This window comes from Berghia stephanieae, chromosome 15, assembly GCF_034508935.2.
Source record: "Berghia stephanieae isolate SIO BIC M18660-M18661 chromosome 15, UCSD_Bste_1.3, whole genome shotgun sequence".
In the NCBI taxonomy this organism is placed as follows: domain Eukaryota; kingdom Metazoa; phylum Mollusca; class Gastropoda; order Nudibranchia; family Aeolidiidae; genus Berghia; species Berghia stephanieae.
This window is the reverse complement of record NC_088374.1, coordinates 23121247-23126787: the sequence shown is the minus strand read 5'-3', so window position 1 is coordinate 23126787 and position 5541 is coordinate 23121247. Positions and strand designations below refer to the sequence as shown.

Here is a 5541-nt window from a genome sequence, read left to right as displayed (position 1 = left end):
AAACACGTAAAATCTATGTAACCATGATCGTTTATAGTCTGGTTAATACAGTTTAGTGAGAATTACTCATAAACGCAGATGGCAAAAAAACAATAACAAAGACCTGGGTGACGTCAACTTCGAACTATCTATAACACGATTACGTCACAGAAGTCATTGATACATATTTTAGCTTGAGTGGTCAGTCATGTTTTGTTATTGTTTTTAATCTCTCAAAGTTATGAGTAGTTCTCGCTAAATTGTATTAATCAGACCATAAACGTTAAAGGTTATGTATGCATTTAATGTTGGTCGTTTATAAACAAAGATCTGCGTGACGTCAACATCGTTCTATCTATTGTCCGATTGATATCATTTAGTGAGAACTAATCACCAAGATGGCTGTCTTAAAACAATAACAAAGATGTGAGTGACGTCAATTTCGTTCCTTCTTTTGGAAAATGTGCAATCTACTTACGTTTCCAATTTTCTTGAAAGTTATTCTAACACTGAAGCCTTCATCTTCGTTAGGAATAAAAAATTGAATTTGAGCTGCGTTTTGCTTGGCGGAGTATTTTCCAGTTGGGGCGTAGTCTCCGCAGAATTGAGCGTAACGATTGGTCATTGGTTGCACGTGATCTTCGTCACGTGGGAAGAAAAGCGTCATCTACCTCCCACCCGTCCAATATCTAAGGTGAAAAAGAAAATACAGAAGAAAAAAAGTAATGATAACTGATAAATAGGTCAAATTTGGATATCCCGTTAGCTCAGTTGGGTAGAGTATTCGCTTCATCACACTCAAAGGGACCAAGATCAAGTCCCGGGTGCAGTAGAGGTTTTTTCTGACCCCCCCCCCCCCCCCCTCCATGTCCACCCAGCAATGAATGGGAGCTGAGTCTGTTATATTTGGCGGAAAGTACTTTGCGATAGACTAGCGTCCTATCCAAAGGATAACAAGCAATTGCTGTTGTCTGTTTCACGCTATAGAAACTGGATGAACTCCTGCTTCATGAGCCTAATGGCTCTGAAAGGCTGCAAAACAAAAAGTTAGATCAATCTGATTTTTTTTTAAAGTTTAAAACAAACTTTTACGGTCATTAAAATTCCATATTGTATTTCATTTCGCGAAATATCAATGATGTGAACAAATCTATTGATGCAATGCGTTAAACATCCACCAGCCATTGAAACGTGCCACCCGACTTGCACTTATTTGCAGGTCTGATAATCCATTGCCTTATGGAATTATTGTTGTAATTGAAATTTGAAAAACAGAAAAATACAATTTGTTGACCAATTTGACCCACCAAAACAGGAAAAATCGAACATTTCGAATGTCGAAAATTCTTTTTCTCTTATCATTTAAAACCTAGAAAATGGCACAATTTCGATAATTTCGCAAAGCAAAACTTGAAAAAAAATCGATGATTTCGAGACTGAAATTTTCAAAATGTATATCATCCGAAATATCAAATAATTTAAAATTTGACCAATTTGACCCACTAAACATTTCAAAAATCGAAAATTTCGGCGAAATCCCGAGTTTTAGAGTTTTTGCCAAAATTAGAGTTATCTAACTCGATCGATATAAATTTGAAGGACGAGTTTTTCAGGCCAAATTTCTAAATATGCGTGTTTCGCAAGGGCACGGCCGTACTACTTGTGTGTGTCTATTCTTCTTTAATCCCCTCCTAACCACCCACAGCAAAATTGTCACATTCGTTAAGATGCAGCCAACATTTTTATCTTTCTGATTTCTTTTGTACATCACAATATTTGGACAAAACGGTTTACTATAGTTAAAGTATATTAGCACTGTGTTGATGAGCTCGTTTAGCAGAAAGAAGTGGCTATGAAACCGTCCTTAGGGCGGAGGAAGACTTTCGAAGCTGGGTTGACGAAATCAATTTGGAGGTGTAGCCTTATGCTACTACTACTACTACTACTACTACTACTACTACTACTACTACTACTACAGTACTACTACTACTACTACTACTACTACTACTACTACTACTACTACTATTAATACTACTATTACTAACTACTACTACTACTACTACCACTACTACACTACCACTACTACTCCTCTCTACTACTACTACTACTACTACTACTACTACTACTACTACTATATACTACTACTAGCAGAAAGAAATGTGTATAGCTAGAACTAACAGCTTTTGTGTTTGAGTGAAATAAATATAGTTTTGTATAAGTTGGATGTGAAGTTTTGGGGACAATCCGGAAAATGGCCGATATGGAGAGAGATAATTTAACTCTCTCCTTACAAGCCATTTCAAGAATTTTCCCCGAAAATCCACACCCATCCGACACAAAAATAGACTTTTCAACCTCAAACAAAAAAAGTAACAAGTGCATTCTATACAGAATGTTGTTCGACAGAATGAGCTCGACAACACAGTGTTTTGTATTTATAGCTGCAATCAAAGTATTTCTTTACATTTTGTGATGTACAAGAGAAATCAGAAAGAGAACATTGTCGGTTGTATCGTATTGAATGTGCGGCTATGTGGTCTAGTGATATGATACTCCCTTTCCGATCTTAAGGTCCTGGGTTCGAGCCTCGCGCTCGGCACACAGTTGAGTCCTTGGAAAAGTCTCTATACTCACATTCTCTACCGTACTCAGGTGTAAAATGAGTACCTGGCTGTTAACTACGTTGTCTTTGTCCGAAGAATTGTAATATCGCCTAGCAGGCGTCATGTCACGTCCTACATGTTAAATGTTGCTGTTGACCAGGGATCCCTTGTAAAGCGCTTTGAGCAGGTTTAGTGGATATTGTGCTATATAAAAGTTGTTTGTTTTTTTAATGTGACGATTTTCCTATAGTTGGTAGCGAGAGGGTTAATTTAACTTACGGCAACAGCAGCGCCGTCCACACAGCTGACGTCGAAGGCAGAGAATTCAAAGACGACAACCCTATCAACGGGCGCTACCACGTATAAACGAGCAGAACTTGGGGGCCCCGTTGGACACGAAGGAATAGAGACCCTCTTCTGTCTGTAACATTTGAGGTTGACATTCTGTTAGAGATGAATTAAAAGATAGATAAATTAACAAAAATATCACGAGATTAACAATTGTTAAACATTTTTATTCTTTCGCTCCTATTACTGTGTCAGTGTACGACATAATCAGTCGGAAGGTGACTATTTTTATTTGCATTTTCTGAAAGAATATGCGACCCTTCGTCTCGAAACGGTATTATGTCGGAATGAATTGGACCCCGAAAAGTGACTTTAGAATTAAATTGGTATAAATACCAATTTTTGAGCTTTGGCATTGTGAGAAGTTGTCTTCATTCTGTAACATAACAAATCGAAACAAACCCCAAGTTTCATGTTTGTGTCAATAAATTCAATTTTTTCACCCAAGTCATCCCGACATAATACCGTTTAGAGACAGTGAGTCACATGCTCCCCAGAGTATTTTAATCTTTATTTGAAGTAAATCGAGTTATTTTTTATGATGTATGAGGAAGGTATCCAGCAACTTTTCTCAAATTTCATATTTATTCAACTTGACTAGCTGTAAAAATATATAGATAGAAGTGAAAGTAAGCTTTGATATTTCCGGAAGATGTACAAAAGGTTTGGTTTAATCATTTATGACAAGAATTCATTTTTTATAAAAATTGACGTTCTAACTAAACTTGGCAATATCTAAGTTCATATGATACAGCAGAACCAAGGATTGATGCGTTGACTGATTGACTGATTAATTTATTTAATGTTAGAATAATTGACCAATTGATAATGATGATAACATTGGGTGTCTAATTGCCACAATTGTAACAAATTGTAAACGAAACGAATATGTTTATGTTGTGTATATCGCACGCGTGAAGAGGGAAAGGAAGAGAAAAAAAAAAAAAAAGAGAGAGAGAGAGAGAGAGAGAGAGAGAGAGAGAGAGAGAGAGTGTGTGTGTGTGTGTGTGTGTGTGTGTGTGTGTGTGTGTGTGTGTGTTTGTGTGAGAGAGAGAGAGATAGAAAGTAAGTAGGAGTGAAATAGCTGTTCAATGTTATAGTTATCATATAACGTTATAACAAGTGTAACTAAATGACAAATTGCCATATTTATGGACAATAAAGATCTATTATTATTATTATCATTATTATTATTATTATTATTATTATTATTATTATTATTATTATTATTATTATTATTATTATTATTATTATTATTATTATTATTATTATTATTATTATTATTATTATTATTATTAAACCTGCTCACCATCCGACTGGTTTTGTCATTCACTGTAACAAATAGTTACTCAAAATGGTATCAAGATTACAATAATAATTTGAAAAAACCCAAATCTAGGGGTGCCTAAATGAGTCAATGAAATCGATTGTTGAATAAAGGGAGTAAGAAAGAGTCTTTAAAAGATACAACACAAATTAAACGACGTTTCGTCTTTTGGCCTTCTACAGGTAGACAAGAAAATGTTATATTACATAGGCATTATAGTTTTAGAACAGTATATTTTGAAAAAGAAGTGTGTGTGTGTGTGTGTGTGTGTGTGTGTGTGTGTGTGTGTGTGTATACAAGGGAAGGAGAGAGAGGGAGGGATAATGATGATGGTGATGATGATGACGGTGATGATGATGATGATGATAATGATAATGATGATGATGATGATGATGATGATGATGATGATGATGATGATGATGATGATGATGATGATGATGATGATGGCAAAGATGATGAGATCACAACAATTTACCTAATTCCTGTGTGATAAACTCATCCTCTGGTAAACCAAGGCCAAACTGAAATAGAACACAACAAGAACATGTTATATAAAGTACCCTTAACGAATACGACGATTGGAAGTGCGGCAATGTGGTCTAGTGATATGACACTCGCTTTCGGATCGGATGGTCCTGGGTTCGAGCCTCTCGCTCGGCGCATAGTTGAGTCCTTGGAAAAGGCTCTTTACTCACATTCTCTCACCATACTCAGGTGTAAAATGAGTACCTGGCCGTTAGCAGCGTTGTCTTTGTCCGAAAAATTGTAATATCGCCTAATAGGCGTCATGTCCCGTCCTACATGTTAAATGTTGCTGTTGACCAGGGACCCCTTGTAAAGCGCGTTGAGCACATTTAGTGGATATTGCGCTATATAAAGGTCAATTTATAAAGCTCAATTTATAAACGGGAATAAATCAAGCCTAAATGAAAGAGAATGGCAACTAGCATTAAACTGTGTTTGTTTTGTGTGTGTGTGTGTGTGTGTGTGTTTGTGTGTGTGGTTGCTTCTTATGTTGTTGTATTTGTATTATATTTATTTGTTTTGTTTGTGATAACCTATTAATAGAGAGTCCCGTATGCTCAATAACATCAAAAAGAACAAAATACCAAAATACGGAACATTTCGGGTTCAAAATCCACCTTCAGCAAACATCAGAAACAATAAATACATAAATACATTAGTAAACAACAAAAAAAAAAGCAAAACAGATAGACGACAGAAGGAAAAATCGTACTTAGTAATGTGTTTGTTTTTATTTTATTTATTTTTTTTTTTGTAATT

The 5541-nt window shown here is 35.7% G+C and overlaps 1 long non-coding RNA gene across 1 annotated transcript; it reads right to left on the bottom strand.

Moving 5' to 3' along the window:
* Positions 1–480: 480 nt before the first annotated feature.
* Positions 481–4779, bottom strand: LOC144960236 (uncharacterized). The gene is made up of 3 exons (XR_013642809.1): positions 4733–4779; positions 2862–3026; positions 481–668 (listed from the first exon to the last, which is right to left on the bottom strand). It is a non-coding gene; the product is annotated as an uncharacterized LOC144960236 (long non-coding RNA).
* Positions 4780–5541: the final 762 nt, after the last annotated feature.